Source organism: Pezoporus occidentalis, unplaced genomic scaffold (genome assembly GCF_034315485.1).
Source record: "Pezoporus occidentalis ecotype Australia unplaced genomic scaffold, CSIRO_AGI_Poc_V1 ctg44, whole genome shotgun sequence".
Classification (NCBI taxonomy): Eukaryota; Metazoa; Chordata; class Aves; order Psittaciformes; family Psittacidae; genus Pezoporus; species Pezoporus occidentalis.
This window is the reverse complement of record NW_026915769.1, coordinates 4,080,915-4,094,318: the sequence shown is the minus strand read 5'-3', so window position 1 is coordinate 4,094,318 and position 13,404 is coordinate 4,080,915. Positions and strand designations below refer to the sequence as shown.

Genomic DNA, 13,404 nt, shown 5'->3' with positions numbered 1-13,404 from the left:
AGTTGCCACAAACTGCTTTGTAGCTAGAGGAATAAAATAACTTTGAACCAAGCAAATTGCTTTAGACTTGAGAAAAATCGGTGCCTAGAAAATCTACATCTAATAAATAAATCTCCTTTTAAAACTTTTATATAAATATTGCAAGATTCAATGCTAAGAAGCAAACCAGTGTAACAACTGACTTTTCAAAGTAATGATTTTCTGGTTTTAGACATTTTTTATGAAATAAGCAGCCCTTACATGCCAGGCATTTTGAATTTAACTAATTTCAGAGCTATTTTGATTTATTATCTCCTTTGGAAAGTACTTTCAAGATACTGGTCAACAGATTTCTAAGATTAAGCTAAGAGCTACATTAATCATAAGCACTTTGTATCTGTTATTCACAATTAAGAAAAATAAATACAAGGTGTACAAATATTTTTTTCTTTCTCCCCTCCCTAAACTTTTTAAGATTGTAATCATGATAATTCATGATTCTATGATTCTATTCTATGATCTTGTTCTGTGAGACAGCACTGACTAATTTCAAAAGGACTCCTTACATGATCAGGTTTACTTGACTGTGCTACAGAAGCACACAGAGCTCCTACAGGCACTATCTATTCAGTTTAACATGCATTATATATAATTACAAAATAGATAACCACACTGGTTCCATAGTCATAAACTTTTAAAACTGCCTTTATGTTCCATAAAGAAGATCTATGTGTTTCCAAACCTGCGGCTGAGTACTAAGGGGGATTCACAAGTAGGTTATTGGTTTATGACATAATAAACTCTCTTTCATGGCATAGTGAGAAAGTGGCTCTCAAAGTAGTTTCAATCATGGCGTCACAACCCAAAGAGCTTTAGAATAACTAGTTCCAGCTAATTATATTCCCCACTTTCTAAACTGTCCATATAATGGAATATCTCTTTTAGCCATCTCTACCCAGCAACAGTGTTAGTTTCTCCGTTATCTCAGGACAAAATTCCACCCATGCAGCTATCTTTTTTTTTTCAGAAATACTGCACTTCTTCCCATCTACAACACCATCCACATCCTTCAAATTTTACAGCCTAGAAAGTATTCCCTGTTTTCACCTTGTTTGCAGTGCTCTCCCTCTCTTCCACTCACCAATGATTTTCTTTACTGTGCCCTTTTCCTCACCATGCTTACACACTTAAAGTCTGGAAAAACTACAAGGACAAAATGATTAGTGGTAGAAATAAAAGTGGATCTACAGGATAAAAAAGATATCAGAGCAGATGACAATGTAATTGCTACACTGAAAGACGAAAGAGAAACAGGGTTTGCCCAAGCTGAAAATAGAAAAAAAATGCTGGAAAAAGTCCACAACTGAAGTGGGAATACAGTCTACACCTTTTAACAGTCAAACCAAGACCCTACTCCACACCATCTCTCTCAGATGGCATGAGAAATTACTGCAGACACAGAGAACTACAGGATTCAGTTCAGCTTTTCATATTTACTTAGCTGTGGGATTTACATGTAATTAAGCATCATCTTAACTATATACCTGCTAATAGAGTTCAATGCCATCCTGCATACTGGAGGACTCTTTAGTACATCACTCCTTGGTCATACAACATATATGCAACTAGAACTGTGCAGAAATTGGTGAATTGGAAGAACAGGTAACAACTGTAACTAAATAACTTAATGTCATACTTAATAATCTCATAAAATCATCCAAAGTTCCAGCAAAAACCACAAAACCCACAAAAATTTTCCTTATGTAAAAACTAACATTATTCTTTTTTTCTGTCATCTCAACCTCCAACATTTTGAAAAAGCACCAGTCTTAGGCCAACAAGAAGATTGATTTAAATTTGAACAATGCATAGGTCAAATGAGAGTGTGACACATTCCTTTTTATAAAAGATGATGCCATTCAAACTGGAAAAACAGCCATATTATTTTCCATTCATTTACTTTAAGAGAAGTATAATACACTGCAAACATTACTTCCGCAGCAGCAAAAAATTAGAACTAATATACAAACATTTCCTAGGGAAAGGGTGAATGCAGGGGGGATGACTAATACACACAGCTCAAAAGGCAAAGCCATTAAATCCAGCTTACAAGAATCATGTGTCTGGAATTAAAGAGAAAGTATAGGATTTCAGCATGGTTTTCACTAAAGAGAAAAAATCCTCTCCCTCACTTTCCCAAACACTGAAAAAGCACACTATAAAAGACATTTAGAAAATTTATAGCCCACTGTTTGAATTGCGTTCTACACAGCTTGTGATGAAACTGTGTGCCATATTTCTTAGGTGCCACTCAAATATCTCATGTTTTGCTGCTTGTGTGCTGCATACTTCATTATTATATGGAAGTATAATTTGAACCCCAAAACATTCAATATTTTTGAATTTAGAAGAAAAATGTGGATACTGTAAAGCTGAAATGTTTATTCTTGATTTTATTAAATATCAATGCAGATTGATATTTGATAAAAGGTGTACATTGCAGAAGAAAACATTCCATTTTAATTGTGAATATTTCAGATAAAATTTGTTTTGGATTAAAAATACTGAATTTGGACTAGAAAATGTTGAAGGAAAATATTCAAATTTATTCTCAGTTGTAAAAGTTCAAAGTCATTGTTATTATTTGCTAAGTTGCTTCAAAAATTAAATCTGTAATGTCTTACTGTTGCTAAATCTGCATTAATATCAATAAATACTTAGGTGGAAGAATTTTACTTGGAAATAAAAAACCAGTATTGAAGCATCTTTCAAATTGAATGAAGTATAGTCTTTATTGGAAATGTAACAAGTAGCATTTTTAAAAGCTTATGTTTTTGTCTCCATATGGAACAGAATTTAGTTACCCACGGGCTTCCTTTTGTCCTTCTGACTTTCTCCATTTCTTATTGTGCTCAGAAGTGAACTTGGAGGTTGGCAAGAGTTACAAATTGCATGTTTGTTACAACACTCCAAATTACTTGAACGAGACAAGGAATAATACAAGGTAAAACTAAAAACATAGCAAAGCCACATAACAAGCAAAATCAAATTTGTTTAACCCACAGGCCTCCTGGAAGCCAGGAAAAAGGGTCAAACTCCCTTCCTTTCCTGGTTTGGACTGAAACATGAGCCAATTTTTGGATTCTGGATGTGATTTGTTTTACTAGTTTACCTTTTTGTGATTACCTTTTCCTCCTTTTATAATGAGCTGGGGGGAGTACCTCTGCTCTTCATGTCCCGTCTTACATGCTCCTGGTGGACCAGATTTCCCCCTCTTACAGCCAGCTCTTCAGCTGCACCTGTCTGCAGCAATTTGTGGGATAGGAATGCATGGGCAGGAATTCCTCCCACCATTCCTCCAGATAATGGATGGAAGAGAATCTCTTTCCCACTCATCCCTCAGGTAATGGTGGGTGGAGTCCCATTTCAGTTCCTCACACCCTTCTCCCAGTCAATGGACACTGGAGTCTTAACTCCTCCCATCCATCTCAGAGAAAAGAGATAGGTGGAATTTCATCTCAGCTTCTCATAGCAATCTTTGAGACAGTGGACAGTGGAGTCTGATTTTGGATCAGTCTCTCACAAATGGGCTTGCAAAAAGTTGGAGAGCTCTTCAGAAGAATCGGTTCAGGGATAGCCACACATCTGAGTTTTGACTGCACTGTTCTGTTCCCTTCTCCCCGAATCCCATAATGAGTTATTGGTGTATTCCATTTCTATTCCATGACTTCTATTTCATTTCACTCCACTCTATTCCATTATGACCTGCTCCATTCCATTGCATTCCATTCCATTCCATGCCAGCACCTGACAATGCAGCCATCACAATGCCCCAGGACAGGATAAAAGGGAGCAGCCTGCTGGGTCCCCTGGCAGAGGTAGCACGGGGCAGCCCTAAGACATCCCAGAGGAAGGCCTTGAGCTTCTGGAGTTAGCTACAGGAGGCTCAGGTAGAAAGAGCAGTGGCTGGTCGAGGCTGCTGGAGGCTCTCGCCTGCAAGGCCAGATCGTGGTGGGAACAGCTTCTTAGCTCATGGGAGGGATAGCGGTCCTTTTCAGCTCGATAGCCATGGCCAGAGCATAGGAATGTCTTCTTGAGGAGCACTGTAGAGCTCAGCATCCTCATCCCCCCCAGAGCCAGGGGCAGCAGCTGTAAGCAATAGGATGCAGAGGTGTTGCCAGGGATCACAGTGCTTCTGTCAGAAGTCCCTGAGGTGGCTCAGTGGCTCTAGGTTGAGGAAGAACAGACCTTGGGTATTTCCTGAGAGGTGTGACCAGCCTGTGGACCAGGAGCAGGTTCTGCTCACAGGTTCAGGGATAGCCAATCACCAGCGCTGGGGTCAGGAAGGAATTTTCCCCTGGGGCAAATTGGCACGGGGGGGGGGGGGGGGGGGGGGGGGAGGGGGGAAGGCTTTTTTTCCCCACGGAGGACCTGAGAGTGTCCCCAGGGGTTTTTCGCCTCCTCCAAAGCTGAGCACAGCCCCTTCATGGGGCTCCTTTGGGCTGTTGTGGCCCAAAGGCTGCTGCTCGTGCTCCATGCAGGGGGCCCTCATGCCCCACATCTGGGGGGAGGAAGCTTTCTGGCCTCCCAGGGTATTGCGTGGGAGCTGCTGCTTGCCCTCTATAACATTGAGCACATCCCCTTGTCAGGGTTCCCCTTTGAATTCGGTTTTTGCCTGCTGCTCTTGCACCTCCAAGGTGCCCTGGCTCTCTTTAGCTCCATTGCTCAGTGCAGGCTTGGAGTGGGAATGAGCTCTGCTCTTCCCTTAGCTTCATCTCCCTGGGCGCTCTGCACAGCAGCTTGTGCTTGGAAGGGTTCCAGCCTTGCTGCCCCACCAGCAGTTGCCACTCTTCAGCTCTCCCTGTGTGCAACACCAGTGCCAGGCAGGCACAAGAGCACTTTCATGCATCCCTGGCCAGGAATCACAGCAAATGAGCGAGCGTTGGGAGTCAATTGTGTGCTTATCACCAATAGGTGTCATGCTTTGGGAAATACCCTGTGCTACCATGTGCCTTCTTCTTCTACTTCCTCTTGCACATTTGTGTGTGGTCAGTGACAATGCTCTTAAACAATAACATCAAACTTTCATGTTGGATATAAGGAAGAAGTGTCAGGGTGCTAAGCACTGGAACAGGTTGCCTAAAGAAGCTGTGTGTGCTCCTTCCTATGGCGATGTACAACACCACCATGTTGTACAGACCCTTAGGTGACATCGCCTGGCATGGTATGAGACCAGGCTGTACCAAGCCTTGGGTGACATGTTTCTCGTGTGAGGTGTCCCTGAAAACGGCAGGGTGGTTGGAATAAGGTGCCCTTGAAGTCCTCTCCAAACCTAACTATTCTATGATTCTAGAATGTAATGATTCTAAAAGAACATAAACTATAAGGAACCAAACAAAATCAAATGGAATAATAAAATAAAAACTTGTTGCCACATGAAAGCTTTGTGATTTGTGTTCTTGAAAGCGTTTTTGGAGCTGAAAATCCCTGACATTGCAGAGAAATCAGCGTCACTGTTATTCAGCTCAGGGTGAGAGTAAGGAATAGAACGGAATGGAACGGAATGGAACAGAATTAAATGAACTACACTAGGCTAGAATTGGTACAGGTTATGTTATGCCTACAATTATGCATGACAAGTGATGCCCTAGGTCTAGGGCATCCACCCAGGAGAGCAGCTCTCTGCAGTGCAGGTCCCAGAGCCATTCAGGAGACAGGGAAAGGCACAGCTACAACATGGCTCAGGCACGGACTGAAGGCCACAGTCTGAGCTGAGACACATCTTATGGGCCCTTGGCAGGAAGTGGTGGGTCCCAGCCGCTGAGGCCTTAGAACACCCCCAGAACCCTGGCAGAAGTAGACCTGCTCTGCTCATAGGCTCTCCTTTAGACACTGATAGTCAGCCACTTTGGGGACAAGAGTTTTGGGCTGGATGGATCTTCTCTCTGACAGAGAACTGTTGTTCTCAGGCTCTCATGTTTCAGTATGTTTCCCCAAGGGAAACAGCTCAGACATTTCTAGAAATGAGCACGAGGAAATAAAACCAGGTTCATAGGGAACTGAAAAGGTATTGCTCACTTCAAAAAGATTTGGACCCATTTGGTTGAGGAACATGTCCTGCTTCAGACTGAGGCTTCGAGCCTTGCTAGTGTCAGAGATGTGGAAACCCAGCTCAACTGGATGAACGCAGAAGACTGCCAAAGAACACATTCCACACCTGCTTTTTTGCAAATCAGATCACATGGTGGAACCATCTCGAGACAATCCACAGCTCTTACCCCATTGGAAGGTACACGCCTCCTTCCCAGAGGGTGATAGAGTGAATGCCTCAGCTGGGATATGGTTATGGGTATTCAGTGCCTTCTGCTAGTGCAAGGCATACCTCCCGTATGAAGATAGGCTGAGAAAGTTGGAGCTGTTCAGCCTGGAGAAGAGAAGGCTGCGTGGAGACCTCATAGCAGCCTTCCAGTATCTGAAGGGGGCCTATAAGAATGCTGGGAAGGGACTCTTCATTAGGGGCTGTAGTGATAGGACAAGGGGTAATGGGTTAAAACTTAAACAGGGGAAGTTTAGATTGAATACAAGGAGGAAGTTCTTTACTGTAAGGGTAGTGAGGCACTGGAATGGGTTGGCCAGAGAAGTTGTGAATGCTCCATCCCTGGTGGTGTCCAAGGCCAGGTTGGACAGAGCCTTGAATCGCATGGTTTAGTGTGAGGTGTCCCTGCTCATGGCAGGGGGGTTGGAACTAGATGATCTTAAGGTCCTTTCCAACCCTAACTATTCTATGATTCTATTCTAAGTGTACAAACAAGTTTATACATAGACATTATCCCACTACAGTAAAAGTTTTGATGCAACATTTGGTGCCCAGGATATAATCCTGGAAGAGGTTCTGCCACTCTCTCACAGGATTTCATGTGTATTTAATTTTTCTAATGACTTATGGCTAGAGACCACTTAAAGGAAATACAGTTCTATCTTTATACACCAGCAAAATAAATAATAGTGTGTCGTGGTTTAAACCCAGTCAGGTAACTCGTTCACTCACTTCCCCCTTTTTCTTGCCCTCCCCCTGCTCTCGGAGGGACGGAGAGGAGAATCGAAAAGAATGCAACTCCCACGGGTTGAGATAAGAACAGTTTAGTAACTAAGGTATAACACAAATCACTACTGCTACCACCAATGATAATAATGATAAAAGAAATAACAAGGGAAGAGAATACATCATCTCACCACCAGCCGACCGATAACTCGCCCCCCCCCAGCCCGACCAAGCTCCGACCGATACCTCCTCCAACCCTGCAGTCTCCCAGCCCTTCCAGCTAACTCCCAGTTACCTCCTGGGCATGACGTGCTGTGGTATGGAATATCTCTTTGGTCAGTTTGGGTCAGGTGTCCTGTCTCTGCTTCCTCCTGGCTCCCCCTCCTCCCTGGCAGAGCATGAGGCTCACAAAGTCCTTGGCCAAACCAAAACATCACCTATCAGCTCTGTTCCCAAGCTGAAAGTCAAAACACTGCACTGCACCAGCTACCAAGAAGGGGAAAAATGACTGCTACTGCTGAACCCAGGACATTATCCACCCCTTATTCCATACCATTCACGTCATGCTCAGATCCCACATTTTCAATATACCATCACTCTTATCTCGGTGCACTCTTATCTTAGTGCATGGACCAGTCCCTATAAAGCTGCTGTGTCCATCTGGTCCATGATGTCAGGCTCCATCTCTTGTAACAGTCTTCCAGAGCAGGAGAGACTGTGTGCAGTGTTCACGCTCGTGAATAACCTGGGCAATAGTGTCCATTGCTAAGTCCACCCCTCGATCATGAGTCCATCTCTATGTTGCATCTCTGCTCTGATGGCCTGAAGTGCCATGGGCCCACCAGGCTTAAAATAATTCACTGTCCCCTTCAGCAGTTTCTGCAGCTTGTTGCTGGGGACTCCATACAGCTGCCTTCCATCTCCGACGCTTCCAAAGCACTGGAGGGGCCCAGTGGACTAGATAGTTGCCCATACTGTCCCACACACCCTGCCACTCATGACTGTCCAGCCTTGGGGAAAATCTCTTGGTCCCCCCATATCCTCGTCTAACCCCAGACAAGACCCAAACCTGACTCTGCTTAACTTTTGAGATCAGACAAAATGGTTGTGGGTAGAACACAGTCTGTGTGTGTGCCAACATGCTGATCCCCATCACAATCAGCAGGCAGGTCCCAAGGACACCCAAAGGCCATTCAAAACCTTCAGAACTCTCAGTTGATGCTGCTGTACTTGTCACTGGGGCTGGTGTAGCTGCTGTGCTTGCCGGCTCTCCCACCACCAGCTTCTCTTTTCCTGAGTCCAGCTCTTCCTCCTCTGCCTTGCTGGGAAATGCTGCGTGGTCTCCTGCATCCTCCTGGGGCTCGGCAGGCGGCTTCCGGGAAACGCTCTCGGCCGTCGCGGGGCTGGGCTCGGCCGCGGTGCTCGGCTCTTCCGCGGGGCTCGGCTCCTCCGCCGCCTTTTCCCGCTGCTCGGCAGCTGCCTCCTTCCGCTCCTCGACCGCCCCGACCTCCTCCACCCGCAGCCGTCCCCTCGCGGCCTCCGGCCCCGCTCCCGCCGCCGCTTGGTCCCCGGGGCCGCTCTCCTGGGTCGCTTCGGCTGCCGCCGGCTCCCGGGGCCGCTCCCCCTCGGCTCCCCGCAGCCTCACGAAGATGGAGAGTAGGGTGAGGGCCAGGACGGTGAAGAGCAGCCGGACGGCCAGGTACAAGTCCACGGCCACGTCCGTCCCGCCCTGCTGCTGGAGCCCGCCCGTATTACAAGCCATTGCCATAAAGCACAGTGAGACAAGAACCTTAGCCCAGGCCCCATACTTGATAAACACTATCACAGCAAATACCGGCTCTACGTAAGTTACAACATTCTGAAGCTGTGAGATCAACAAGAACAACTCTGAGAGCCAATAAATCAGCATTGTGACGAGCTACTATTAATCCAGTCAGATCTGTCGTTATCTCAACCCCTCGATGCCCCACGTTGGGCGCCAAAAAGAACTGTCGTGGTTTAAACCCAGTCAGGTAACTCGTTCACTCACTTCCCCCTTTTTCTTGCCCTCCCCCTGCTCTCGGAGGGACGGAGAGGAGAATCGAAAAGAATGCAACTCCCACGGGTTGAGATAAGAACAGTTTAGTAACTAAGGTATAACACAAATCACTACTGCTACCACCAATGATAATAATGATAAAAGAAATAACAAGGGAAGAGAATACATCATCTCACCACCAGCCGACCGATAACTCGCCCCCCCCCAGCCCGACCAAGCTCCGACCGATACCTCCTCCAACCCTGCAGTCTCCCAGCCCTTCCAGCTAACTCCCAGTTACCTCCTGGGCATGACGTGCTGTGGTATGGAATATCTCTTTGGTCAGTTTGGGTCAGGTGTCCTGTCTCTGCTTCCTCCTGGCTCCCCCTCCTCCCTGGCAGAGCATGAGGCTCACAAAGTCCTTGGCCAAACCAAAACATCACCTATCAGCTCTGTTCCCAAGCTGAAAGTCAAAACACTGCACTGCACCAGCTACCAAGAAGGGGAAAAATGACTGCTACTGCTGAACCCAGGACATAGTGCTATCTGCTATTTCAGCATCTTAAAGTTATTTTAACACTTCTGAAATGTTACAGAATGAGAGCAAAAATATAGAAGCTGCATTTCTCTATTCACAATTGTCGTGGTTTAAACCCAGTCAGGTAACTCGTTCGCTCACTTTCCCCCCCTTTTCTTGCCCTCCCCCTGCTCTCGGAGGGACGGAGAGGAAAATCGAAAAGAATGCAACTCCCACAGGTTGAGATAAGAACAGTTTAGTAACTAAGGTATAACACAAATCACTACTGCTACCACCAATGATAATAATGATAAAGGAAATAACAAGGGAAGAGAATACATCATCTCACCACCAGCCGACCGATAACTCACCCCCCCAGCCCGACCAAGCTCTGACCGATACCTCCTCAAACCCTGCAGTCTCCCGGCCCTTCCGGCTAACTCCCAGTTACATCCTGGGCATGACGTGCTGTGGTATGGAATACCTCTTTGGTCAGTTTGGGTCAGGTGTCCTGTCTCTGCTTCCTCCTGGCTTCCCCTCCTCCCTGGCAGAGCATGAGGCTCACAAAGTCCTTGGTCAGGGTAAACATCACTTAGCAACAACCGAGAACATCGGCTTCACCAACACTGTTCTCAAACTGGAAGTCAAAACACAGCACTGTACCAGTTAACACAAAGGAAAAACATGACTGCTACTGCGGAACCCAGGACAACAATGTACTCCTAAGAAGTCAATACACTCTCAGCTTCTCTAAACCATTTCAACACTTCAACACTTTTACTGTTGCACAGCAAAAAAAAGGAGCCTGTGAATGGAGTGTATGTACCCACTTTATCTCTCTCTGTATGCTTCCTCCCAGTATTGCCAGTAGGGTATAGATAATTCTGCTTCTGTCCAAGTTATCTAAGCAGAGAACAGCCTTCACTCTTGGCACATTACTCAATTGCAGTGTTTTCATAACCTCATTAGCTGTCATGCTTCTCAAAAGTGAAAAATGTTATATAAATAAGACAGAGTGCTGGATTACAGCAGAACTTTGTCAGTATATATTGTTAAACAATCATTCATCACTAAGCAATGGCATTCCTGCTGCAAGAATTTTTTGCTTTAGTTTATTTTAAGGGTACACAGAGAAAATGAGAGGAGACAAACACCTGAAATTATCAGCACTGATCTCCCCTGAGGATGGGACAATGACTGGTTAACAGAGTCATGCTATACAATGAAAGCAACTATTCTAAGCTCATGAGGGTGATGATTCTGAAAAGTTTAAAAGAATTTTACATAACTTAACCCTGGAATGCAAGAACAACTTTTTCTCGTGTACCGTGTGGAAAGCAAGAAGTATTTGTTGCTTGTTTCTACACATAGAGTGGCTTTGCTAATAATAATGTGGCACCATTTCCACATACAGGTTTTGAATAAACAACATGGGCAGCCAAAGCATGCTTGCTGAACTAGTTCGTGTAAAATGTCAATACATTAATGTCCATATCTAAAACCAACTTTGATACTAGTTTTTTTGTTGCACAAGGAAGCAGCAATAAATTAACACGTCTTGGTCTCAGGGAAAAAAAAAGAAACACAATAGCAACAAAAACAAAAAAAGAAAAAAAAAGACAAAAGAACCTCCAACAAACAACAAAAAAAACAACAAATGAACAACCTCACCCTCCCCCCCAAAAAAAACAAAACAAACAAACAAACAAAACAAAAAAAAATACAAACACCACAAAAAAAATAAAAACCCAGACAGGATTTGGGCTTAAGAACATGGATTAAACTACTATTCACTATCAAAGAATTGCAAAAAAAGGGGCACTGTCTGAGTCTTCATAATTGTACGACTCAGCAAATTAACTGTAGGTGTTTGGTTTATGAAAATTTTCCTAAACATTTAAGCTAGCAAAGAGAATTTTAACTTAGCCAGATCAGAGCAGCTACACCTAAAAGTATGTTAGCAGAACAGATGAAGACTTCAACAAAGCCAAACCAAACCAAACCAGAACAAAATAAGGCAACTGACACTGAGTTAAGTTAATATACACTTAACTCCAAAAAGAGCTGCAGCCAAGAGCATGCCTGACCATACCTTACGTCCCTAAGATAATTACTACTGGGAGATCCTTCCTTTTCTCCAGTACTGAAAATGTACTTCTTAGATTTCAAAAGAAACCTGGTGAATGAAGCTTCCCTTTTACTTCTGTCCCAATACAGAAACTGATATCTGGATATATTCTGAAGGAAGACAGTGACAAATCTGAGCTGAAAATACAACACTTACCTGTCTGATTTTTCCATTTATTAGAAAAATATTTAATTCCATTCTTAATATGTATACAAACATTTTCTTTATGAACTAAAGAAAAGGAGGTATATGACTAATAAAAAGAGACTAACAAACCGGTAGCTGGATCTTTCATGCATATTCCATTGTATTAGTCTACTCAGATACTGTGGTTTTGTCACAGGCAGCATGATGGAGAGCTGCCAGCAAATACAGGTGGCATTAACAGCAGTTAGGCTGCTGTTTTGCTGTAGTCATGAATACACGATAGCCAGGTGAATTCTTTTTATTTACAAGCCAAACAACACTCAGTGTTGAATTTTTTTCTCCTAAGCTTCTGTGTGCTACGTTAAAATACCAACAGATGATAAGAAATAAAAAGAGAAACAGTTATGAGAGTAAATTTAGTTGTTTGCATTTTAAAATTCAACTTAGAAGTCAGACCTTTCAGCATTCCCTCTTCCATCCTCACTTTAAAATATCTTGGATAAAATTTGTAAGGTTTATTTTACTGGAAGTATCAGGAAGTATTAGCAGACATTAAGAATTATTTACAGAGTCATACAACCGCCAATCTTATTTGGCTCTGCACTCATCTTTTAGTACTGAACTTGTGAATCATTTGTTTTACAAAAGACAAGCTATTATTTGGTAGAATAATGTAACAAGCCGCAGTGGAGCTTCTGGTAATGATGCCATCTGACCACAAGTTACTTTTTATTATTACTAATATTAATAGAAGTAATGACCTAGACCAGCATTTCTCATACCTGAGTTGCAACTCTCAATGAAATAACAGGAAGATGCAAAGGGTGGGAGGCATAGAAAGGTAGGGGGAAATTTAATTAAAAAATTAAGCCATATAAAAAATAACAAGAAAAACAATAAAACCAAATTACCCTGATTTAAAGCTGGAAGTAGCTCTTTTCCTCCAGGGGAGTCAGAAGCAGCTATAATTATCAGCTGCACATATTTACACTAGCTAGGGAACTACCAGCTCCCCTCAAATGCTGGCAACAGCTCAGTTCCTCCCAGGCAATATAGAGAGTATTTACACCTGCAGCTGATAATTACAGATGATTTTCATGCCTTTTTCCCCCAAACACCCTAAGGAACTTTGCTGCTGCCAGCAATTATAGTACAGTAGTAAATTTTTACTTGGGGATTGCATAAAAGCAGATGAGCTCAAACAGTATTCACATTTGCAAAAAATCTGGGAAACAACTCATCTACCCTTATCCACTATTTCATCAGTGAAGAAAATCTATGTTGGTTAATACAATTAAATATGCCTGAAACTAGGACCATGTTACTTCTCAAGGTTTGTAGAAAACTTTTCCGTCTAGATATAACAGAGTCATACAGTAATTCAGGGCTAGAATTAACACAGATATACAAACACTAACTTCAAACACATACTACAGAAGACTTTGAGTTCTTATTGCTTTAGCTTGTTCTACTTTAGCATTTGATCTAGTAAAACCATACTGTCTCTCTCCTCAAGCCATCACTGTTTCCAAGAAACCATCCAAATCACGAAGGTGGTATAATATAACGACACA

General features: G+C 43.4%; 1 long non-coding RNA gene across 1 annotated transcript in view; it reads right to left on the bottom strand.

The window, feature by feature from the left end:
- LOC134172112 (uncharacterized) overlaps nucleotides 1–12,933 on the bottom strand; it is a 42,388-nt gene extending 29,455 nt beyond the window's left edge. Inside the window, exon 1 of the long non-coding RNA XR_009967835.1 lies at nucleotides 12,742–12,933. This is a non-coding gene — a long non-coding RNA (uncharacterized LOC134172112). The remainder of the gene's footprint in view (nucleotides 1–12,741) is intronic.
- Nucleotides 12,934–13,404: the final 471 nt, after the last annotated feature.